The sequence below is a fragment of the Phyllobates terribilis genome, unplaced genomic scaffold (genome assembly GCF_046119375.1).
Source record: "Phyllobates terribilis strain yellow unplaced genomic scaffold, ASM4611937v1 Scaffold_8__6_contigs__length_399053987, whole genome shotgun sequence".
NCBI classification, from domain to species: Eukaryota; Metazoa; Chordata; class Amphibia; order Anura; family Dendrobatidae; genus Phyllobates; species Phyllobates terribilis.
In genome coordinates this window covers 347908497-347932529 of record NW_027362768.1, presented here as the reverse complement: position 1 = coordinate 347932529, position 24033 = coordinate 347908497, and the positions used below count along the sequence as shown (strand labels likewise).

At 45.4% G+C, this 24033-nt stretch overlaps 18 non-coding genes across 18 annotated transcripts; all 18 read right to left on the bottom strand.

Annotated features, from left to right (window-relative positions):
• Positions 1-905: 905 nt before the first annotated feature.
• LOC141158786 (U2 spliceosomal RNA) lies at positions 906-1096 on the bottom strand. The gene has a single exon (XR_012248809.1). It is a non-coding gene; the product is annotated as a U2 spliceosomal RNA (small nuclear RNA).
• Positions 1097-2212: 1116 nt separating this feature from the next.
• On the bottom strand, positions 2213-2403 carry LOC141158785 (U2 spliceosomal RNA). The gene has a single exon (XR_012248808.1). It is a non-coding gene; the product is annotated as a U2 spliceosomal RNA (small nuclear RNA).
• Positions 2404-3522: 1119 nt separating this feature from the next.
• LOC141158784 (U2 spliceosomal RNA) lies at positions 3523-3713 on the bottom strand. Its single transcript, XR_012248807.1, has one exon. It is a non-coding gene; the product is annotated as a U2 spliceosomal RNA (small nuclear RNA).
• Positions 3714-4833: 1120 nt separating this feature from the next.
• Positions 4834-5024, bottom strand: LOC141159610 (U2 spliceosomal RNA). Its single transcript, XR_012249613.1, has one exon. It is a non-coding gene; the product is annotated as a U2 spliceosomal RNA (small nuclear RNA).
• A 1119-nt stretch (positions 5025-6143) lies between these two features.
• LOC141158783 (U2 spliceosomal RNA) lies at positions 6144-6334 on the bottom strand. The gene has a single exon (XR_012248806.1). It is a non-coding gene; the product is annotated as a U2 spliceosomal RNA (small nuclear RNA).
• A 1118-nt stretch (positions 6335-7452) lies between these two features.
• LOC141158782 (U2 spliceosomal RNA) lies at positions 7453-7643 on the bottom strand. Its single transcript, XR_012248805.1, has one exon. It is a non-coding gene; the product is annotated as a U2 spliceosomal RNA (small nuclear RNA).
• A 1119-nt stretch (positions 7644-8762) lies between these two features.
• LOC141159415 (U2 spliceosomal RNA) lies at positions 8763-8953 on the bottom strand. Its single transcript, XR_012249422.1, has one exon. It is a non-coding gene; the product is annotated as a U2 spliceosomal RNA (small nuclear RNA).
• Positions 8954-10070: 1117 nt separating this feature from the next.
• LOC141158780 (U2 spliceosomal RNA) lies at positions 10071-10261 on the bottom strand. The gene has a single exon (XR_012248804.1). It is a non-coding gene; the product is annotated as a U2 spliceosomal RNA (small nuclear RNA).
• A 1121-nt stretch (positions 10262-11382) lies between these two features.
• On the bottom strand, positions 11383-11573 carry LOC141158779 (U2 spliceosomal RNA). The gene has a single exon (XR_012248803.1). It is a non-coding gene; the product is annotated as a U2 spliceosomal RNA (small nuclear RNA).
• Positions 11574-12692: 1119 nt separating this feature from the next.
• Positions 12693-12883, bottom strand: LOC141158777 (U2 spliceosomal RNA). Its single transcript, XR_012248801.1, has one exon. It is a non-coding gene; the product is annotated as a U2 spliceosomal RNA (small nuclear RNA).
• Positions 12884-14000: 1117 nt separating this feature from the next.
• Positions 14001-14191, bottom strand: LOC141158776 (U2 spliceosomal RNA). The gene has a single exon (XR_012248800.1). It is a non-coding gene; the product is annotated as a U2 spliceosomal RNA (small nuclear RNA).
• Positions 14192-15311: 1120 nt separating this feature from the next.
• On the bottom strand, positions 15312-15502 carry LOC141158775 (U2 spliceosomal RNA). Its single transcript, XR_012248799.1, has one exon. It is a non-coding gene; the product is annotated as a U2 spliceosomal RNA (small nuclear RNA).
• A 1120-nt stretch (positions 15503-16622) lies between these two features.
• LOC141158774 (U2 spliceosomal RNA) lies at positions 16623-16813 on the bottom strand. Its single transcript, XR_012248798.1, has one exon. It is a non-coding gene; the product is annotated as a U2 spliceosomal RNA (small nuclear RNA).
• Positions 16814-17932: 1119 nt separating this feature from the next.
• LOC141158773 (U2 spliceosomal RNA) lies at positions 17933-18123 on the bottom strand. Its single transcript, XR_012248797.1, has one exon. It is a non-coding gene; the product is annotated as a U2 spliceosomal RNA (small nuclear RNA).
• A 1115-nt stretch (positions 18124-19238) lies between these two features.
• LOC141158772 (U2 spliceosomal RNA) lies at positions 19239-19429 on the bottom strand. Its single transcript, XR_012248796.1, has one exon. It is a non-coding gene; the product is annotated as a U2 spliceosomal RNA (small nuclear RNA).
• Positions 19430-20547: 1118 nt separating this feature from the next.
• On the bottom strand, positions 20548-20738 carry LOC141158771 (U2 spliceosomal RNA). Its single transcript, XR_012248795.1, has one exon. It is a non-coding gene; the product is annotated as a U2 spliceosomal RNA (small nuclear RNA).
• Positions 20739-21857: 1119 nt separating this feature from the next.
• LOC141158770 (U2 spliceosomal RNA) lies at positions 21858-22048 on the bottom strand. Its single transcript, XR_012248794.1, has one exon. It is a non-coding gene; the product is annotated as a U2 spliceosomal RNA (small nuclear RNA).
• Positions 22049-23167: 1119 nt separating this feature from the next.
• Positions 23168-23358, bottom strand: LOC141158769 (U2 spliceosomal RNA). Its single transcript, XR_012248793.1, has one exon. It is a non-coding gene; the product is annotated as a U2 spliceosomal RNA (small nuclear RNA).
• Between the last annotated feature and the right edge of the window lie 675 nt (positions 23359-24033).

Here is a 24033-nt window from a genome sequence, read left to right as displayed (position 1 = left end):
TGTTCCCACCCGCCTCAACACCGTTGGAAGGGAGGAGAACCAATTAAGGCGGGGGGGGGGTGGAACGAGCAGCTGTCTACCCTTAGCAGGAGGGTTGCTGATTAATTACCTCTCCTGCTGCTGCTGCTGCTGGCTGTCCAGCAGCAGACTGAAGGTGGCTGCTGCTGTGCGCAGGTATATAAAGGCTCAGAGCCTATTATGACACGCGCAGCCAGCGTTCCATTGCCACATTCCGTCTACTGCAGGCGGGAAACCTGGATGGCTGAATGTCACTGAGAAGCTCACAGAGACCCCCATAAGCAACAGTTTAAAAGAATGCCACAGACTAATCAACCAAACTTTTTGGGTTGGTTTCTCTTTTATAGTCTGCAGGCATTAAATGAAAGAAGTCAGTGTTCCAGCAGAGGGAGACAACGTTTCAGAAAAGGCATTGTAGCAAACCAAAAAAGAAATTTTAAGCGCAGCAGAGTAACCAGCTCACATACCTGTTAGCTCAGGTGAGTTTAAAAGGCTGCTGTTGATAACAAGGGCATTTGCTAAATAGATGGTGTGTGTGCAACAATATACTGAAAGGTCAATTATATTGTGCAGCTTATCTCACCACCTGTAGTTATTTAGGTGAAAGCTCCAAAATGCTTGCCTAATATGTCTGTTTATCCAAAAGGAAGTATAGAGGGAGAGCTAGATAGATAGCATTGCATTACATTACATGGCAATGCAATGCACAGTTGCTGAAGTTGAACCAAAATGAGCTTGTCATCTGGCTTCTGCAACTTTTAACATGAAAAATCCAATGAGGAGAAGAAAAGCAAAGCCAAAGAGTCCATCCCAAAATCCGACAAACAAGCCAAATGAACAAAAAGCATTGAATTCAATTCTTTCTGATTTTAGAAACTGCATTAAAGAAGGGGTGCACCGGTCCTGGAGATACTGCAATACCAGGTCAATGCGTGGAGTGGACAGAGCAAGCTCTTTTTCCATCTCCCTGTTCTAAAAATCCATTTAATATATGGTCCCCAGATAGGGGACGTATCAGATATTAAACTGATAAGAACAGATACTACACTTGATCTTAGCCAAAAGGCCGAGAAGCGATAACCAGAATTGGTTTCCGACTACGGTGCCACCCAAGGATTCTGAAAAGTCCATTTGTGGAGATGGCCACCTGGACTCCCGTTAAGAAGACATGCTGTCAACCTCTAGATCCCTCACATGCCTGCACTTTTCGGCTTGCTGCTGCTGCAATCCACGCGTTTTAGATCTGCATAACTCCACCTCTTTTAGCACAGTACCCTCAACCCCCGGCTGTTCCCACCCGCCTCAACACCGTTGGAAGGGAGGAGAACCAATTAAGGCGGGGGGGGGGGTGGAACGAGCAGCTGTCTACCCTTAGCAGGAGGGTTGCTGATTAATTACCTCTCCTGCTGCTGCTGCTGCTGGCTGTCCAGCAGCAGACTGAAGGTGGCTGCTGCTGTGCGCAGGTATATAAAGGCTCAGAGCCTATTATGACACGCGCAGCCAGCGTACCATTGCCACATTCCGTCTACTGCAGGCGGGATACCTGGATGGCTGAATGTCACTGAGAAGCTCACAGAGACCGCCATAAGCAACAGTTTAAAAGAATGCCACAGACTAATCAACCAAACTTTTTGGGTTGGTTTCTCTTTTATAGTCTGCAGGCATTAAATGAAAGAAGTCAGTGTTCCAGCAGAGGGAGACAACGTTTCAGAAAAGGCATTGTAGCAAACCAAAAAAGAAATTTTAAGCGCAGCAGAGTAACCAGCTCACATACCTGTTAGCTCAGGTGAGTTTAAAAGGCTGCTGTTGATAACAAGGGCATTTGCTAAATAGATGGTGTGTGTGCAACAATATACTGAAAGGTCAATTATATTGTGCAGCTTATCTCACCACCTGTAGTTATTTAGGTGAAAGCTCCAAAATGCTTGCCTAATATGTCTGTTTATCCAAAAGGAAGTATAGAGGGAGAGCTAGATAGATAGCATTGCATTACATTACATGGCAATGCAATGCACAGTTGCTGAAGTTGAACCAAAATGAGCTTGTCATCTGGCTTCTGCAACTTTTAACATGAAAAATCCAATGAGGAGAAGAAAAGCAAAGCCAAAGAGTCCATCCCAAAATCCGACAAACAAGCCAAATGAACAAAAAGCATTGAATTCAATTCTTTCTGATTTTAGAAACTGCATTAAAGAAGGGGTGCACCGGTCCTGGAGATACTGCAATACCAGGTCAATGCGTGGAGTGGACAGAGCAAGCTCTTTTTCCATCTCCCTGTTCTAAAAATCCATTTAATATATGGTCCCCAGATAGGGGACGTATCAGATATTAAACTGATAAGAACAGATACTACACTTGATCTTAGCCAAAAGGCCGAGAAGCGATAACCAGAATTGGTTTCCGACTACGGTGCCACCCAAGGATTCTGAAAAGTCCATTTGTGGAGATGGCCACCTGGACTCCCGTTAAGAAGACATGCTGTCAACCTCTAGATCCCTCACATGCCTGCACTTTTCGGCTTGCTGCTGCTGCAATCCACGCGTTTTAGATCTGCATAACTCCACCTCTTTTAGCACAGTACCCTCAACCCCCGGCTGTTCCCACCCGCCTCAACACCGTTGGAAGGGAGGAGAACCAATTAAGGCGGGGGGGGGGGGGGTGGAACGAGCAGCTGTCTACCCTTAGCAGGAGGGTTGCTGATTAATTACCTCTCCTGCTGCTGCTGCTGCTGGCTGTCCAGCAGCAGACTGAAGGTGGCTGCTGCTGTGCGCAGGTATATAAAGGCTCAGAGCCTATTATGACACGCGCAGCCAGCGTTCCATTGCCACATTCCGTCTACTGCAGGCGGGATACCTGGATGGCTGAATGTCACTGAGAAGCTCACAGAGACCGCCATAAGCAACAGTTTAAAAGAATGCCACAGACTAATCAACCAAACTTTTTGGGTTGGTTTCTCTTTTATAGTCTGCAGGCATTAAATGAAAGAAGTCAGTGTTCCAGCAGAGGGAGACAACGTTTCAGAAAAGGCATTGTAGCAAACCAAAAAAGAAATTTTAAGCGCAGCAGAGTAACCAGCTCACATACCTGTTAGCTCAGGTGAGTTTAAAAGGCTGCTGTTGATAACAAGGGCATTTGCTAAATAGATGGTGTGTGTGCAACAATATACTGAAAGGTCAATTATATTGTGCAGCTTATCTCACCACCTGTAGTTATTTAGGTGAAAGCTCCAAAATGCTTGCCTAATATGTCTGTTTATCCAAAAGGAAGTATAGAGGGAGAGCTAGATAGATAGCATTGCATTACATTACATGGCAATGCAATGCACAGTTGCTGAAGTTGAACCAAAATGAGCTTGTCATCTGGCTTCTGCAACTTTTAACATGAAAAATCCAATGAGGAGAAGAAAAGCAAAGCCAAAGAGTCCATCCCAAAATCCGACAAACAAGCCAAATGAACAAAAAGCATTGAATTCAATTCTTTCTGATTTTAGAAACTGCATTAAAGAAGGGGTGCACCGGTCCTGGAGATACTGCAATACCAGGTCAATGCGTGGAGTGGACAGAGCAAGCTCTTTTTCCATCTCCCTGTTCTAAAAATCCATTTAATATATGGTCCCCAGATAGGGGACGTATCAGATATTAAACTGATAAGAACAGATACTACACTTGATCTTAGCCAAAAGGCCGAGAAGCGATAACCAGAATTGGTTTCCGACTACGGTGCCACCCAAGGATTCTGAAAAGTCCATTTGTGGAGATGGCCACCTGGACTCCCGTTAAGAAGACATGCTGTCAACCTCTAGATCCCTCACATGCCTGCACTTTTTGGCTTGCTGCTGCTGCAATCCACGCGTTTTAGATCTGCATAACTCCACCTCTTTTAGCACAGTACCCTCAACCCCCGGCTGTTCCCACCCGCCTCAACACCGTTGGAAGGGAGGAGAACCAATTAAGGCGGGGGGGGGGGGTGGAACGAGCAGCTGTCTACCCTTAGCAGGAGGGTTGCTGATTAATTACCTCTCCTGCTGCTGCTGCTGCTGCTGGCTGTCCAGCAGCAGACTGAAGGTGGCTGCTGCTGTGCGCAGGTATATAAAGGCTCAGAGCCTATTATGACACGCGCAGCCAGCGTTCCATTGCCACATTCCGTCTACTGCAGGCGGGATACCTGGATGGCTGAATGTCACTGAGAAGCTCACAGAGACCGCCATAAGCAACAGTTTAAAAGAATGCCACAGACTAATCAACCAAACTTTTTGGGTTGGTTTCTCTTTTATAGTCTGCAGGCATTAAATGAAAGAAGTCAGTGTTCCAGCAGAGGGAGACAACGTTTCAGAAAAGGCATTGTAGCAAACCAAAAAAGAAATTTTAAGCGCAGCAGAGTAACCAGCTCACATACCTGTTAGCTCAGGTGAGTTTAAAAGGCTGCTGTTGATAACAAGGGCATTTGCTAAATAGATGGTGTGTGTGCAACAATATACTGAAAGGTCAATTATATTGTGCAGCTTATCTCACCACCTGTAGTTATTTAGGTGAAAGCTCCAAAATGCTTGCCTAATATGTCTGTTTATCCAAAAGGAAGTATAGAGGGAGAGCTAGATAGATAGCATTGCATTACATTACATGGCAATGCAATGCACAGTTGCTGAAGTTGAACCAAAATGAGCTTGTCATCTGGCTTCTGCAACTTTTAACATGAAAAATCCAATGAGGAGAAGAAAAGCAAAGCCAAAGAGTCCATCCCAAAATCCGACAAACAAGCCAAATGAACAAAAAGCATTGAATTCAATTCTTTCTGATTTTAGAAACTGCATTAAAGAAGGGGTGCACCGGTCCTGGAGATACTGCATTACCAGGTCAATGCGTGGAGTGGACAGAGCAAGCTCTTTTTCCATCTCCCTGTTCTAAAAATCCATTTAATATATGGTCCCCAGATAGGGGACGTATCAGATATTAAACTGATAAGAACAGATACTACACTTGATCTTAGCCAAAAGGCCGAGAAGCGATAACCAGAATTGGTTTCCGACTACGGTGCCACCCAAGGATTCTGAAAAGTCCATTTGTGGAGATGGCCACCTGGACTCCCGTTAAGAAGACATGCTGTCAACCTCTAGATCCCTCACATGCCTGCACTTTTCGGCTTGCTGCTGCTGCAATCCACGCGTTTTAGATCTGCATAACTCCACCTCTTTTAGCACAGTACCCTCAACCCCCGGCTGTTCCCACCCGCCTCAACACCGTTGGAAGGGAGGAGAACCAATTAAGGCGGGGGGGGGGGTGGAACGAGCAGCTGTCTACCCTTAGCAGGAGGGTTGCTGATTAATTACCTCTCCTGCTGCTGCTGCTGCTGCTGGCTGTCCAGCAGCAGACTGAAGGTGGCTGCTGCTGTGCGCAGGTATATAAAGGCTCAGAGCCTATTATGACACGCGCAGCCAGCGTTCCATTGCCACATTCCGTCTACTGCAGGCGGGATACCTGGATGGCTGAATGTCAGTGAGAAGCTCACAGAGACCGCCATAAGCAACAGTTTAAAAGAATGCCACAGACTAATCAACCAAACTTTTTGGGTTGGTTTCTCTTTTATAGTCTGCAGGCATTAAATGAAAGAAGTCAGTGTTCCAGCAGAGGGAGACAACGTTTCAGAAAAGGCATTGTAGCAAACCAAAAAAGAAATTTTAAGCGCAGCAGAGTAACCAGCTCACATACCTGTTAGCTCAGGTGAGTTTAAAAGGCTGCTGTTGATAACAAGGGCATTTGCTAAATAGATGGTGTGTGTGCAACAATATACTGAAAGGTCAATTATATTGTGCAGCTTATCTCACCACCTGTAGTTATTTAGGTGAAAGCTCCAAAATGCTTGCCTAATATGTCTGTTTATCCAAAAGGAAGTATAGAGGGAGAGCTAGATAGATAGCATTGCATTACATTACATGGCAATGCAATGCACAGTTGCTGAAGTTGAACCAAAATGAGCTTGTCATCTGGCTTCTGCAACTTTTAACATGAAAAATCCAATGAGGAGAAGAAAAGCAAAGCCAAAGAGTCCATCCCAAAATCCGACAAACAAGCCAAATGAACAAAAAGCATTGAATTCAATTCTTTCTGATTTTAGAAACTGCATTAAAGAAGGGGTGCACCGGTCCTGGAGATACTGCAATACCAGGTCAATGCGTGGAGTGGACAGAGCAAGCTCTTTTTCCATCTCCCTGTTCTAAAAATCCATTTAATATATGGTCCCCAGATAGGGGACGTATCAGATATTAAACTGATAAGAACAGATACTACACTTGATCTTAGCCAAAAGGCCGAGAAGCGATAACCAGAATTGGTTTCCGACTACGGTGCCACCCAAGGATTCTGAAAAGTCCATTTGTGGAGATGGCCACATGGACTCCCGTTAAGAAGACATGCTGTCAACCTCTAGATCCCTCACATGCCTGCACTTTTCGGCTTGCTGCTGCTGCAATCCACGCGTTTTAGATCTGCATAACTCCACCTCTTTTAGCACAGTACCCTCAACCCCCGGCTGTTCCCACCCGCCTCAACACCGTTGGAAGGGAGGAGAACCAATTAAGGCGGGGGGGGGGTGGAACGAGCAGCTGTCTACCCTTAGCAGGAGGGTTGCTGATTAATTACCTCTCCTGCTGCTGCTGCTGCTGCTGGCTGTCCAGCAGCAGACTGAAGGTGGCTGCTGCTGTGCGCAGGTATATAAAGGCTCAGAGCCTATTATGACACGCGCAGCCAGCGTTCCATTGCCACATTCCGTCTACTGCAGGCGGGATACCTGGATGGCTGAATGTCACTGAGAAGCTCACAGAGACCGCCCTAAGCAACAGTTTAAAAGAATGCCACAGACTAATCAACCAAACTTTTTGGGTTGGTTTCTCTTTTATAGTCTGCAGGCATTAAATGAAAGAAGTCAGTGTTCCAGCAGAGGGAGACAACGTTTCAGAAAAGGCATTGTAGCAAACCAAAAAAGAAATTTTAAGCGCAGCAGAGTAACCAGCTCACATACCTGTTAGCTCAGGTGAGTTTAAAAGGCTGCTGTTGATAACAAGGGCATTTGCTAAATAGATGGTGTGTGTGCAACAATATACTGAAAGGTCAATTATATTGTGCAGCTTATCTCACCACCTGTAGTTATTTAGGTGAAAGCTCCAAAATGCTTGCCTAATATGTCTGTTTATCCAAAAGGAAGTATAGAGGGAGAGCTAGATAGATAGCATTGCATTACATTACATGGCAATGCAATGCACAGTTGCTGAAGTTGAACCAAAATGAGCTTGTCATCTGGCTTCTGCAACTTTTAACATGAAAAATCCAATGAGGAGAAGAAAAGCAAAGCCAAAGAGTCCATCCCAAAATCCGACAAACAAGCCAAATGAACAAAAAGCATTGAATTCAATTCTTTCTGATTTTAGAAACTGCATTAAAGAAGGGGTGCACCGGTCCTGGAGATACTGCAATACCAGGTCAATGCGTGGAGTGGACAGAGCAAGCTCTTTTTCCATCTCCCTGTTCTAAAAATCCATTTAATATATGGTCCCCAGATAGGGGACGTATCAGATATTAAACTGATAAGAACAGATACTACACTTGATCTTAGCCAAAAGGCCGAGAAGCGATAACCAGAATTGGTTTCCGACTACGGTGCCACCCAAGGATTCTGAAAAGTCCATTTGTGGAGATGGCCACCTGGACTCCCGTTAAGAAGACATGCTGTCAACCTCTAGATCCCTCACATGCCTGCACTTTTCGGCTTGCTGCTGCTGCAATCCACGCGTTTTAGATCTGCATAACTCCACCTCTTTTAGCACAGTACCCTCAACCCCCGGCTGTTCCCACCCGCCTCAACACCGTTGGAAGGGAGGAGAACCAATTAAGGCGGGGGGGGGGGTGGAACGAGCAGCTGTCTACCCTTAGCAGGAGGGTTGCTGATTAATTACCTCTCCTGCTGCTGCTGCTGCTGCTGGCTGTCCAGCAGCAGACTGAAGGTGGCTGCTGCTGTGCGCAGGTATATAAAGGCTCAGAGCCTATTATGACACGCGCAGCCAGCGTTCCATTGCCACATTCCGTCTACTGCAGGCGGGATACCTGGATGGCTGAATGTCACTGAGAAGCTCACAGAGACCGCCATAAGCAACAGTTTAAAAGAATGCCACAGACTAATCAACCAAACTTTTTGGGTTGGTTTCTCTTTTATAGTCTGCAGGCATTAAATGAAAGAAGTCAGTGTTCCAGCAGAGGGAGACAACGTTTCAGAAAAGGCATTGTAGCAAACCAAAAAAGAAATTTTAAGCGCAGCAGAGTAACCAGCTCACATACCTGTTAGCTCAGGTGAGTTTAAAAGGCTGCTGTTGATAACAAGGGCATTTGCTAAATAGATGGTGTGTGTGCAACAATATACTGAAAGGTCAATTATATTGTGCAGCTTATCTCACCACCTGTAGTTATTTAGGTGAAAGCTCCAAAATGCTTGCCTAATATGTCTGTTTATCCAAAAGGAAGTATAGAGGGAGAGCTAGATAGATAGCATTGCATTACATTACATGGCAATGCAATGCACAGTTGCTGAAGTTGAACCAAAATGAGCTTGTCATCTGGCTTCTGCAACTTTTAACATGAAAAATCCAATGAGGAGAAGAAAAGCAAAGCCAAAGAGTCCATCCCAAAATCCGACAAACAAGCCAAATGAACAAAAAGCATTGAATTCAATTCTTTCTGATTTTAGAAACTGCATTAAAGAAGGGGTGCACCGGTCCTGGAGATACTGCAATACCAGGTCAATGCGTGGAGTGGACAGAGCAAGCTCTTTTTCCATCTCCCTGTTCTAAAAATCCATTTAATATATGGTCCCCAGATAGGGGACGTATCAGATATTAAACTGATAAGAACAGATACTACACTTGATCTTAGCCAAAAGGCCAAGAAGCGATAACCAGAATTGGTTTCCGACTACGGTGCCACCCAAGGATTCTGAAAAGTCCATTTGTGGAGATGGCCACCTGGACTCCCGTTAAGAAGACATGCTGTCAACCTCTAGATCCCTCACATGCCTGCACTTTTCGGCTTGCTGCTGCTGCAATCCACGCGTTTTAGATCTGCATAACTCCACCTCTTTTAGCACAGTACCCTCAACCCCCGGCTGTTCCCACCCGCCTCAACACCGTTGGAAGGGAGGAGAACCAATTAAGGCGGGGGGGGGTGGAACGAGCAGCTGTCTACCCTTAGCAGGAGGGTTGCTGATTAATTACCTCTCCTGCTGCTGCTGCTGCTGCTGGCTGTCCAGCAGCAGACTGAAGGTGGCTGCTGCTGTGCGCAGGTATATAAAGGCTCAGAGCCTATTATGACACGCGCAGCCAGCGTTCCATTGCCACATTCCGTCTACTGCAGGCGGGATACCTGGATGGCTGAATGTCACTGAGAAGCTCACAGAGACCGCCATAAGCAACAGTTTAAAAGAATGCCACAGACTAATCAACCAAACTTTTTGGGTTGGTTTCTCTTTTATAGTCTGCAGGCATTAAATGAAAGAAGTCAGTGTTCCAGCAGAGGGAGACAACGTTTCAGAAAAGGCATTGTAGCAAACCAAAAAAGAAATTTTAAGCGCAGCAGAGTAACCAGCTCACATACCTGTTAGCTCAGGTGAGTTTAAAAGGCTGCTGTTGATAACAAGGGCATTTGCTAAATAGATGGTGTGTGTGCAACAATATACTGAAAGGTCAATTATATTGTGCAGCTTATCTCACCACCTGTAGTTATTTAGGTGAAAGCTCCAAAATGCTTGCCTAATATGTCTGTTTATCCAAAAGGAAGTATAGAGGGAGAGCTAGATAGATAGCATTGCATTACATTACATGGCAATGCAATGCACAGTTGCTGAAGTTGAACCAAAATGAGCTTGTCATCTGGCTTCTGCAACTTTTAACATGAAAAATCCAATGAGGAGAAGAAAAGCAAAGCCAAAGAGTCCATCCCAAAATCCGACAAACAAGCCAAATGAACAAAAAGCATTGAATTCAATTCTTTCTGATTTTAGAAACTGCATTAAAGAAGGGGTGCACCGGTCCTGGAGATACTGCAATACCAGGTCAATGCGTGGAGTGGACAGAGCAAGCTCTTTTTCCATCTCCCTGTTCTAAAAATCCATTTAATATATGGTCCCCAGATAGGGGACGTATCAGATATTAAACTGATAAGAACAGATACTACACTTGATCTTAGCCAAAAGGCCGAGAAGCGATAACCAGAATTGGTTTCCGACTACGGTGCCACCCAAGGATTCTGAAAAGTCCATTTGTGGAGATGGCCACCTGGACTCCCGTTAAGAAGACATGCTGTCAACCTCTAGATCCCTCACATGCCTGCACTTTTCGGCTTGCTGCTGCTGCAATCCACGCGTTTTAGATCTGCATAACTCCACCTCTTTTAGCACAGTACCCTCAACCCCCGGCTGTTCCCACCCGCCTCAACACCGTTGGAAGGGAGGAGAACCAATTAAGGCGGGGGGGGGGGGGTGGAACGAGCAGCTGTCTACCCTTAGCAGGAGGGTTGCTGATTAATTACCTCTCCTGCTGCTGCTGCTGCTGCTGGCTGTCCAGCAGCAGACTGAAGGTGGCTGCTGCTGTGCGCAGGTATATAAAGGCTCAGAGCCTATTATGACACGCGCAGCCAGCGTTCCATTGCCACATTCCGTCTACTGCAGGCGGGATACCTGGATGGCTGAATGTCACTGAGAAGCTCACAGAGACCGCCATAAGCAACAGTTTAAAAGAATGCCACAGACTAATCAACCAAACTTTTTGGGTTGGTTTCTCTTTTATAGTCTGCAGGCATTAAATGAAAGAAGTCAGTGTTCCAGCAGAGGGAGACAACGTTTCAGAAAAGGCATTGTAGCAAACCAAAAAAGAAATTTTAAGCGCAGCAGAGTAACCAGCTCACATACCTGTTAGCTCAGGTGAGTTTAAAAGGCTGCTGTTGATAACAAGGGCATTTGCTAAATAGATGGTGTGTGTGCAACAATATACTGAAAGGTCAATTATATTGTGCAGCTTATCTCACCACCTGTAGTTATTTAGGTGAAAGCTCCAAAATGCTTGCCTAATATGTCTGTTTATCCAAAAGGAAGTATAGAGGGAGAGCTAGATAGATAGCATTGCATTACATTACATGGCAATGCAATGCACAGTTGCTGAAGTTGAACCAAAATGAGCTTGTCATCTGGCTTCTGCAACTTTTAACATGAAAAATCCAATGAGGAGAAGAAAAGCAAAGCCAAAGAGTCCATCCCAAAATCCGACAAACAAGCCAAATGAACAAAAAGCATTGAATTCAATTCTTTCTGATTTTAGAAACTGCATTAAAGAAGGGGTGCACCGGTCCTGGAGATACTGCAATACCAGGTCAATGCGTGGAGTGGACAGAGCAAGCTCTTTTTCCATCTCCCTGTTCTAAAAATCCATTTAATATATGGTCCCCAGATAGGGGACGTATCAGATATTAAACTGATAAGAACAGATACTACACTTGATCTTAGCCAAAAGGCCGAGAAGCGATAACCAGAATTGGTTTCCGACTACGGTGCCACCCAAGGATTCTGAAAAGTCCATTTGTGGAGATGGCCACCTGGACTCCCGTTAAGAAGACATGCTGTCAACCTCTAGATCCCTCACATGCCTGCACTTTTCGGCTTGCTGCTGCTGCAATCCACGCGTTTTAGATCTGCATAACTCCACCTCTTTTAGCACAGTACCCTCAACCCCCGGCTGTTCCCACCCGCCTCAACACCGTTGGAAGGGAGGAGAACCAATTAAGGCGGGGGGGGGGGTGGAACGAGCAGCTGTCTACCCTTAGCAGGAGGGTTGCTGATTAATTACCTCTCCTGCTGCTGCTGCTGCTGCTGGCTGTCCAGCAGCAGACTGAAGGTGGCTGCTGCTGTGCGCAGGTATATAAAGGCTCAGAGCCTATTATGACACGCGCAGCCAGCGTTCCATTGCCACATTCCGTCTACTGCAGGCGGGATACCTGGATGGCTGAATGTCACTGAGAAGCTCACAGAGACCGCCATAAGCAACAGTTTAAAAGAATGCCACAGACTAATCAACCAAACTTTTTGGGTTGGTTTCTCTTTTATAGTCTGCAGGCATTAAATGAAAGAAGTCAGTGTTCCAGCAGAGGGAGACAACGTTTCAGAAAAGGCATTGTAGCAAACCAAAAAAGAAATTTTAAGCGCAGCAGAGTAACCAGCTCACATACCTGTTAGCTCAGGTGAGTTTAAAAGGCTGCTGTTGATAACAAGGGCATTTGCTAAATAGATGGTGTGTGTGCAACAATATACTGAAAGGTCAATTATATTGTGCAGCTTATCTCACCACCTGTAGTTATTTAGGTGAAAGCTCCAAAATGCTTGCCTAATATGTCTGTTTATCCAAAAGGAAGTATAGAGGGAGAGCTAGATAGATAGCATTGCATTACATTACATGGCAATGCAATGCACAGTTGCTGAAGTTGAACCAAAATGAGCTTGTCATCTGGCTTCTGCAACTTTTAACATGAAAAATCCAATGAGGAGAAGAAAAGAAAAGCCAAAGAGTCCATCCCAAAATCCGACAAACAAGCCAAATGAACAAAAAGCATTGAATTCAATTCTTTCTGATTTTAGAAACTGCATTAAAGAAGGGGTGCACCGGTCCTGGAGATACTGCAATACCAGGTCAATGCGTGGAGTGGACAGAGCAAGCTCTTTTTCCATCTCCCTGTTCTAAAAATCCATTTAATATATGGTCCCCAGATAGGGGACGTATCAGATATTAAACTGATAAGAACAGATACTACACTTGATCTTAGCCAAAAGGCCGAGAAGCGATAACCAGAATTGGTTTCCGACTACGGTGCCACCCAAGGATTCTGAAAAGTCCATTTGTGGAGATGGCCACCTGGACTCCCGTTAAGAAGACATGCTGTCAACCTCTAGATCCCTCACATGCCTGCACTTTTCGGCTTGCTGCTGCTGCAATCCACGCGTTTTAGATCTGCATAACTCCACCTCTTTTAGCACAGTACCCTCAACCCCCGGCTGTTCCCACCCGCCTCAACACCGTTGGAAGGGAGGAGAACCAATTAAGGCGGGGGGGGGGGGTGGAACGAGCAGCTGTCTACCCTTAGCAGGAGGGTTGCTGATTAATTACCTCTCCTGCTGCTGCTGCTGCTGGCTGTCCAGCAGCAGACTGAAGGTGGCTGCTGCTGTGCGCAGGTATATAAAGGCTCAGAGCCTATTATGACACGCGCAGCCAGCGTTCCATTGCCACATTCCGTCTACTGCAGGCGGGATACCTGGATGGCTGAATGTCACTGAGAAGCTCACAGAGACCGCCATAAGCAACAGTTTAAAAGAATGCCACAGACTAATCAACCAAACTTTTTGGGTTGGTTTCTCTTTTATAGTCTGCAGGCATTAAATGAAAGAAGTCAGTGTTCCAGCAGAGGGAGACAACGTTTCAGAAAAGGCATTGTAGCAAACCAAAAAAGAAATTTTAAGAGCAGCAGAGTAACCAGCTCACATACCTGTTAGCTCAGGTGAGTTTAAAAGGCTGCTGTTGATAACAAGGGCATTTGCTAAATAGATGGTGTGTGTGCAACAATATACTGAAAGGTCAATTATATTGTGCAGCTTATCTCACCACCTGTAGTTATTTAGGTGAAAGCTCCAAAATGCTTGCCTAATATGTCTGTTTATCCAAAAGGAAGTATAGAGGGAGAGCTAGATAGATAGCATTGCATTACATTACATGGCAATGCAATGCACAGTTGCTGAAGTTGAACCAAAATGAGCTTGTCATCTGGCTTCTGCAACTTTTAACATGAAAAATCCAATGAGGAGAAGAAAAGCAAAGCCAAAGAGTCCATCCCAAAATCCGACAAACAAGCCAAATGAACAAAAAGCATTGAATTCAATTCTTTCTGATTTTAGAAACTGCATTAAAGAAGGGGTGCACCGGTCCTGGAGATACTGCAATACCAGGTCAATGCGTGGAGTGGACAGAGCAAGCTCTTTTTCCATCTCCCTGTTCTAAAAATCCATTTAATATATGGTCCCCAGATAGGGGACGTATCAGATATTAAACTGATAAGAACAGATACTACACTTGATCTTAGCCAAAAGGCCGAGAAGCGATAACCAGAATTGGTTTCCGACTACGGTGCCACCCAAGGATTCTGAAAAGTCCATTTGTGGAGATGGCCACCTGGACTCCCGTTAAGAAGACATGCTGTCAACCTCTAGATCCCTCACATGCCTGCACTTTTCGGCTTGCTGCTGCTGCAATCCACGCGTTTTAGATCTGCATAACTCCACCTCTTTTAGCACAGTACCCTCAACCCCCGGCTGTTCCCACCCGCCTCAACACCGTTGGAAGGGAGGAGAACCAATTAAGGCGGGGGGGGGTGGAACGAGCAGCTGTCTACCCTTAGCAGGAGGGTTGCTGATTAATTACCTCTCCTGCTGCTGCTGCTGCTGCTGCTGGCTGTCCAGCAGCAGACTGAAGGTGGCTGCTGCTGTGCGCAGGTATATAAAGGCTCAGAGCCTATTATGACACGCGCAGCCAGCGTTCCATTGCCACATTCCGTCTACTGCAGGCGGGATACCTGGATGGCTGAATGTCACTGAGAAGCTCACAGAGACCGCCATAAGCAACAGTTTAAAAGAATGCCACAGACTAATCAACCAAACTTTTTGGGTTGGTTTCTCTTTTATAGTCTGCAGGCATTAAATGAAAGAAGTCAGTGTTCCAGCAGAGGGAGACAACGTTTCAGAAAAGGCATTGTAGCAAACCAAAAAAGAAATTTTAAGCGCAGCAGAGTAACCAGCTCACATACCTGTTAGCTCAGGTGAGTTTAAAAGGCTGCTGTTGATAACAAGGGCATTTGCTAAATAGATGGTGTGTGTGCAACAATATACTGAAAGGTCAATTATATTGTGCAGCTTATCTCACCACCTGTAGTTATTTAGGTGAAAGCTCCAAAATGCTTGCTTAATATGTCTGTTTATCCAAAAGGAAGTATAGAGGGAGAGCTAGATAGATAGCATTGCATTACATTACATGGCAATGCAATGCACAGTTGCTGAAGTTGAACCAAAATGAGCTTGTCATCTGGCTTCTGCAACTTTTAACATGAAAAATCCAATGAGGAGAAGAAAAGCAAAGCCAAAGAGTCCATCCCAAAATCCGACAAACAAGCCAAATGAACAAAAAGCATTGAATTCAATTCTTTCTGATTTTAGAAACTGCATTAAAGAAGGGGTGCACCGGTCCTGGAGATACTGCAATACCAGGTCAATGCGTGGAGTGGACAGAGCAAGCTCTTTTTCCATCTCCCTGTTCTAAAAATCCATTTAATATATGGTCCCCAGATAGGGGACGTATCAGATATTAAACTGATAAGAACAGATACTACACTTGATCTTAGCCAAAAGGCCGAGAAGCGATAACCAGAATTGGCTTCCGACTACGGTGCCACCCAAGGATTCTGAAAAGTCCATTTGTGGAGATGGCCACCTGGACTCCCGTTAAGAAGACATGCTGTCAACCTCTAGATCCCTCACATGCCTGCACTTTTCGGCTTGCTGCTGCTGCAATCCACGCGTTTTAGATCTGCATAACTCCACCTCTTTTAGCACAGTACCCTCAACCCCCGGCTGTTCCCACCCGCCTCAACACCGTTGGAAGGGAGGAGAACCAATTAAGGCGGGGGGGGGGGGTGGAATGAGCAGCTGTCTACCCTTAGCAGGAGGGTTGCTGATTAATTACCTCTCCTGCTGCTGCTGCTGCTGCTGGCTGTCCAGCAGCAGACTGAAGGTGGCTGCTGCTGTGCGCAGGTATATAAAGGCTCAGAGCCTATTATGACACGCGCAGCCAGCGTTCCATTGCCACATTCCGTCTACTGCAGGCGGGATACCTGGATGGCTGAATGTCACTGAGAAGCTCACAGAGACCGCCATAAGCAACAGTTTAAAAGAATGCCACAGACTAATCAACCAAACTTTTTGGGTTGGTTTCTCTTTTATAGTCTGCAGGCATTAAATGAAAGAAGTCAGTGTTCCAGCAGAGGGAGACAACGTTTCAGAAAAGGCATTGTAGCAAACCAAAAAAGAAATTTTAAGCGCAGCAGAGTAACCAGCTCACATACCTGTTAGCTCAGGTGAGTTTAAAAGGCTGCTGTTGATAACAAGGGCATTTGCTAAATAGATGGTGTGTGTGCAACAATATACTGAAAGGTCAATTATATTGTGCAGCTTATCTCACCACCTGTAGTTATTTAGGTGAAAGCTCCAAAATGCTTGCCTAATATGTCTGTTTATCCAAAAGGAAGTATAGAGGGAGAGCTAGATAGATAGCATTGCATTACATTACATGGCAATGCAATGCACAGTTGCTGAAGTTGAACCAAAATGAGCTTGTCATCTGGCTTCTGCAACTTTTAACATGAAAAATCCAATGAGGAGAAGAAAAGCAAAGCCAAAGAGTCCATCCCAAAATCCGACAAACAAGCCAAATGAACAAAAAGCATTGAATTCAATTCTTTCTGATTTTAGAAACTGCATTAAAGAAGGGGTGCACCGGTCCTGGAGATACTGCAATACCAGGTCAATGCGTGGAGTGGACAGAGCAAGCTCTTTTTCCATCTCCCTGTTCTAAAAATCCATTTAATATATGGTCCCCAGATAGGGGACGTATCAGATATTAAACTGATAAGAACAGATACTACACTTGATCTTAGCCAAAAGGCCGAGAAGCGATAACCAGAATTGGTTTCCGACTACGGTGCCACCCAAGGATTCTGAAAAGTCCATTTGTGGAGATGGCCACCTGGACTCCCGTTAAGAAGACATGCTGTCAACCTCTAGATCCCTCACATGCCTGCACTTTTCGGCTTGCTGCTGCTGCAATCCACGCGTTTTAGATCTGCATAACTCCACCTCTTTTAGCACAGTACCCTCAACCCCCGGCTGTTCCCACCCGCCTCAACACCGTTGGAAGGGAGGAAAACCAATTAAGGCGGGGGGGGGGGTGGAACGAGCAGCTGTCTACCCTTAGCAGGAGGGTTGCTGATTAATTACCTCTCCTGCTGCTGTTGTTGCTGCTGGCTGTCCAGCAGCAGACTGAAGGTGGCTGCTGCTGTGCGCAGGTATATAAAGGCTCAGAGCCTATTATGACACGCGCAGCCAGCGTTCCATTGCCACATTCCGTCTACTGCAGGCGGGATACCTGGATGGCTGAATGTCACTGAGAAGCTCACAGAGACCGCCATAAGCAACAGTTTAAAAGAATGCCACAGACTAATCAACCAAACTTTTTGGGTTGGTTTCTCTTTTATAGTCTGCAGGCATTAAATGAAAGAAGTCAGTGTTCCAGCAGAGGGAGACAACGTTTCAGAAAAGGCATTGTAGCAAACCAAAAAAGAAATTTTAAGCGCAGCAGAGTAACCAGCTCACATACCTGTTAGCTCAGGTGAGTTTAAAAGGCTGCTGTTGATAACAAGGGCATTTGCTAAATAGATGGTGTGTGTGCAACAATATACTGAAAGGTCAATTATATTGTGCAGCTTATCTCACCACCTGTAGTTATTTAGGTGAAAGCTCCAAAATGCTTGCCTAATATGTCTGTTTATCCAAAAGGAAGTATAGAGGGAGAGCTAGATAGATAGCATTGCATTACATTACATGGCAATGCAATGCACAGTTGCTGAAGTTGAACCAAAATGAGCTTGTCATCTGGCTTCTGCAACTTTTAACATGAAAAATCCAATGAGGAGAAGAAAAGCAAAGCCAAAGAGTCCATCCCAAAATCCGACAAACAAGCCAAATGAACAAAAAGCATTGAATTCAATTCTTTCTGATTTTAGAAACTGCATTAAAGAAGGGGTGCACCGGTCCTGGAGATACTGCAATACCAGGTCAATGCGTGGAGTGGACAGAGCAAGCTCTTTTTCCATCTCCCTGTTCTAAAAATCCATTTAATATATGGTCCCCAGATAGGGGACGTATCAGATATTAAACTGATAAGAACAGATACTACACTTGATCTTAGCCAAAAGGCCGAGAAGCGATAACCAGAATTGGTTTCCGACTACGGTGCCACCCAAGGATTCTGAAAAGTCCATTTGTGGAGATGGCCACCTGGACTCCCGTTAAGAAGACATGCTGTCAACCTCTAGATCCCTCACATGCCTGCACTTTTCGGCTTGCTGCTGCTGCAATCCACGCGTTTTAGATCTGCATAACTCCACCTCTTTTAGCACAGTACCCTCAACCCCCGGCTGTTCCCACCCGCCTCAACACCGTTGGAAGGGAGGAGAACCAATTAAGGCGGGAGGGTGGAACGAGCAGCTGTCTACCCTTAGCAGGAGGGTTGCTGATTAATTACCTCTCCTGCTGCTGCTGCTGCTGCTGGCTGTCCAGCAGCAGACTGAAGGTGGCTGCTGCTGTGCGCAGGTATATAAAGGCTCAGAGCCTATTATGACACGCGCAGCCAGCGTTCCATTGCCACATTCCGTCTACTGCAGGCGGGATACCTGGATGGCTGAATGTCACTGAGAAGCTCACAGAGACCGCCATAAGCAACAGTTTAAAAGAATGCCACAGACTAATCAACCAAACTTTTTGGGTTGGTTTCTCTTTTATAGTCTGCAGGCATTAAATGAAAGAAGTCAGTGTTCCAGCAGAGGGAGACAACGTTTCAGAAAAGGCATTGTAGCAAACCAAAAAAGAAATTTTAAGCGCAGCAGAGTAACCAGCTCACATACCTGTTAGCTCAGGTGAGTTTAAAAGGCTGCTGTTGATAACAAGGGCATTTGCTAAATAGATGGTGTGTGTGCAACAGTATACTGAAAGGTCAATTATATTGTGCAGCTTATCTCACCACCTGTAGTTATTTAGGTGAAAGCTCCAAAATGCTTGCCTAATATGTCTGTTTATCCAAAAGGAAGTATAGAGGGAGAGCTAGATAGATAGCATTGCATTACATTACATGGCAATGCAATGCACAGTTGCTGAAGTTGAACCAAAATGAGCTTGTCATCTGGCTTCTGCAACTTTTAACATGAAAAATCCAATGAGGAGAAGAAAAGCAAAGCCAAAGAGTCCATCCCAAAATCCGACAAACAAGCCAAATGAACAAAAAGCATTGAATTCAATTCTTTCTGATTTTAGAAACTGCATTAAAGAAGGGGTGCACCGGTCCTGGAGATACTGCAATACCAGGTCAATGCGTGGAGTGGACAGAGCAAGCTCTTTTTCCATCTCCCTGTTCTAAAAATCCATTTAATATATGGTCCCCAGATAGGGGACGTATCAGATATTAAACTGATAAGAACAGATACTACACTTGATCTTAGCCAAAAGGCCGAGAAGCGATAACCAGAATTGGTTTCCGACTACGGTGCCACCCAAGGATTCTGAAAAGTCCATTTGTGGAGATGGCCACCTGGACTCCCGTTAAGAAGACATGCTGTCAACCTCTAGATCCCTCACATGCCTGCACTTTTCGGCTTGCTGCTGCTGCAATCCACGCGTTTTAGATCTGCATAACTCCACCTCTTTTAGCACAGTACCCTCAACCCCCGGCTGTTCCCACCCGCCTCAACACCGTTGGAAGGGAGGAGAACCAATTAAGGCGGGGGGGGGGTGGAACGAGCAGCTGTCTACCCTTAGCAGGAGGGTTGCTGATTAATTACCTCTCCTGCTGCTGTTGTTGCTGCTGGCTGTCCAGCAGCAGACTGAAGGTGGCTGCTGCTGTGCGCAGGTATATAAAGGCTCAGAGCCTATTATGACACGCGCAGCCAGCGTTCCATTGCCACATTCCGTCTACTGCAGGCGGGATACCTGGATGGCTGAATGTCACTGAGAAGCTCACAGAGACCGCCATAAGCAACAGTTTAAAAGAATGCCACAGACTAATCAACCAAACTTTTTGGGTTGGTTTCTCTTTTATAGTCTGCAGGCATTAAATGAAAGAAGTCAGTGTTCCAGCAGAGGGAGACAACGTTTCAGAAAAGGCATTGTAGCAAACCAAAAAAGAAATTTTAAGCGCAGCAGAGTAACCAGCTCACATACCTGTTAGCTCAGGTGAGTTTAAAAGGCTGCTGTTGATAACAAGGGCATTTGCTAAATAGATGGTGTGTGTGCAACAATATACTGAAAGGTCAATTATATTGTGCAGCTTATCTCACCACCTGTAGTTATTTAGGTGAAAGCTCCAAAATGCTTGCTTAATATGTCTGTTTATCCAAAAGGAAGTATAGAGGGAGAGCTAGATAGATAGCATTGCATTACATTACATGGCAATGCAATGCACAGTTGCTGAAGTTGAACCAAAATGAGCTTGTCATCTGGCTTCTGCAACTTTTAACATGAAAAATCCAATGAGGAGAAGAAAAGCAAAGCCAAAGAGTCCATCCCAAAATCCGACAAACAAGCCAAATGAACAAAAAGCATTGAATTCAATTCTTTCTGATTTTAGAAACTGCATTAAAGAAGGGGTGCACCGGTCCTGGAGATACTGCAATACCAGGTCAATGCGTGGAGTGGACAGAGCAAGCTCTTTTTCCATCTCCCTGTTCTAAAAATCCATTTAATATATGGTCCCCAGATAGGGGACGTATCAGATATTAAACTGATAAGAACAGATACTACACTTGATCTTAGCCAAAAGGCCGAGAAGCGATAACCAGAATTGGCTTCCGACTACGGTGCCACCCAAGGATTCTGAAAAGTCCATTTGTGGAGATGGCCACCTGGACTCCCGTTAAGAAGACATGCTGTCAACCTCTAGATCCCTCACATGCCTGCACTTTTCGGCTTGCTGCTGCTGCAATCCACGCGTTTTAGATCTGCATAACTCCACCTCTTTTAGCACAGTACCCTCAACCCCCGGCTGTTCCCACCCGCCTCAACACCGTTGGAAGGGAGGAGAACCAATTAAGGCGGGGGGGGGGGTGGAATGAGCAGCTGTCTACCCTTAGCAGGAGGGTTGCTGATTAATTACCTCTCCTGCTGCTGCTGCTGCTGCTGGCTGTCCAGCAGCAGACTGAAGGTGGCTGCTGCTGTGCGCAGGTATATAAAGGCTCAGAGCCTATTATGACACGCGCAGCCAGCGTTCCATTGCCACATTCCGTCTACTGCAGGCGGGATACCTGGATGGCTGAATGTCACTGAGAAGCTCACAGAGACCGCCATAAGCAACAGTTTAAAAGAATGCCACAGACTAATCAACCAAACTTTTTGGGTTGGTTTCTCTTTTATAGTCTGCAGGCATTAAATGAAAGAAGTCAGTGTTCCAGCAGAGGGAGACAACGTTTCAGAAAAGGCATTGTAGCAAACCAAAAAAGAAATTTTAAGCGCAGCAGAGTAACCAGCTCACATACCTGTTAGCTCAGGTGAGTTTAAAAGGCTGCTGTTGATAACAAGGGCATTTGCTAAATAGATGGTGTGTGTGCAACAATATACTGAAAGGTCAATTATATTGTGCAGCTTATCTCACCACCTGTAGTTATTTAGGTGAAAGCTCCAAAATGCTTGCCTAATATGTCTGTTTATCCAAAAGGAAGTATAGAGGGAGAGCTAGATAGATAGCATTGCATTACATTACATGGCAATGCAATGCACAGTTGCTGAAGTTGAACCAAAATGAGCTTGTCATCTGGCTTCTGCAACTTTTAACATGAAAAATCCAATGAGGAGAAGAAAAGCAAAGCCAAAGAGTCCATCCCAAAATCCGACAAACAAGCCAAATGAACAAAAAGCATTGAATTCAATTCTTTCTGATTTTAGAAACTGCATTAAAGAAGGGGTGCACCGGTCCTGGAGATACTGCAATACCAGGTCAATGCGTGGAGTGGACAGAGCAAGCTCTTTTTCCATCTCCCTGTTCTAAAAATCCATTTAATATATGGTCCCCAGATAGGGGACGTATCAGATATTAAACTGATAAGAACAGATACTACACTTGATCTTAGCCAAAAGGCCGAGAAGCGATAACCAGAATTGGTTTCCGACTACGGTGCCACCCAAGGATTCTGAAAAGTCCATTTGTGGAGATGGCCACCTGGACTCCCGTTAAGAAGACATGCTGTCAACCTCTAGATCCCTCACATGCCTGCACTTTTCGGCTTGCTGCTGCTGCAATCCACGCGTTTTAGATCTGCATAACTCCACCTCTTTTAGCACAGTACCCTCAACCCCCGGCTGTTCCCACCCGCCTCAACACCGTTGGAAGGGAGGAAAACCAATTAAGGCGGGGGGGGGGGTGGAACGAGCAGCTGTCTACCCTTAGCAGGAGGGTTGCTGATTAATTACCTCTCCTGCTGCTGTTGTTGCTGCTGGCTGTCCAGCAGCAGACTGAAGGTGGCTGCTGCTGTGCGCAGGTATATAAAGGCTCAGAGCCTATTATGACACGCGCAGCCAGCGTTCCATTGCCACATTCCGTCTACTGCAGGCGGGATACCTGGATGGCTGAATGTCACTGAGAAGCTCACAGAGACCGCCATAAGCAACAGTTTAAAAGAATGCCACAGACTAATCAACCAAACTTTTTGGGTTGGTTTCTCTTTTATAGTCTGCAGGCATTAAATGAAAGAAGTCAGTGTTCCAGCAGAGGGAGACAACGTTTCAGAAAAGGCATTGTAGCAAACCAAAAAAGAAATTTTAAGCGCAGCAGAGTAACCAGCTCACATACCTGTTAGCTCAGGTGAGTTTAAAAGGCTGCTGTTGATAACAAGGGCATTTGCTAAATAGATGGTGTGTGTGCAACAATATACTGAAAGGTCAATTATATTGTGCAGCTTATCTCACCACCTGTAGTTATTTAGGTGAAAGCTCCAAAATGCTTGCCTAATATGTCTGTTTATCCAAAAGGAAGTATAGAGGGAGAGCTAGATAGATAGCATTGCATTACATTACATGGCAATGCAATGCACAGTTGCTGAAGTTGAACCAAAATGAGCTTGTCATCTGGCTTCTGCAACTTTTAACATGAAAAATCCAATGAGGAGAAGAAAAGCAAAGCCAAAGAGTCCATCCCAAAATCCGACAAACAAGCCAAATGAACAAAAAGCATTGAATTCAATTCTTTCTGATTTTAGAAACTGCATTAAAGAAGGGGTGCACCGGTCCTGGAGATACTGCAATACCAGGTCAATGCGTGGAGTGGACAGAGCAAGCTCTTTTTCCATCTCCCTGTTCTAAAAATCCATTTAATATATGGTCCCCAGATAGGGGACGTATCAGATATTAAACTGATAAGAACAGATACTACACTTGATCTTAGCCAAAAGGCCGAGAAGCGATAACCAGAATTGGTTTCCGACTACGGTGCCACCCAAGGATTCTGAAAAGTCCATTTGTGGAGATGGCCACCTGGACTCCCGTTAAGAAGACATGCTGTCAACCTCTAGATCCCTCACATGCCTGCACTTTTCGGCTTGCTGCTGCTGCAATCCACGCGTTTTAGATCTGCATAACTCCACCTCTTTTAGCACAGTACCCTCAACCCCCGGCTGTTCCCACCCGCCTCAACACCGTTGGAAGGGAGGAGAACCAATTAAGGCGGGAGGGTGGAACGAGCAGCTGTCTACCCTTAGCAGGAGGGTTGCTGATTAATTACCTCTCCTGCTGCTGCTGCTGCTGCTGGCTGTCCAGCAGCAGACTGAAGGTGGCTGCTGCTGTGCGCAGGTATATAAAGGCTCAGAGCCTATTATGACACGCGCAGCCAGCGTTCCATTGCCACATTCCGTCTACTGCAGGCGGGATACCTGGATGGCTGAATGTCACTGAGAAGCTCACAGAGACCGCCATAAGCAACAGTTTAAAAGAATGCCACAGACTAATCAACCAAACTTTTTGGGTTGGTTTCTCTTTTATAGTCTGCAGGCATTAAATGAAAGAAGTCAGTGTTCCAGCAGAGGGAGACAACGTTTCAGAAAAGGCATTGTAGCAAACCAAAAAAGAAATTTTAAGCGCAGC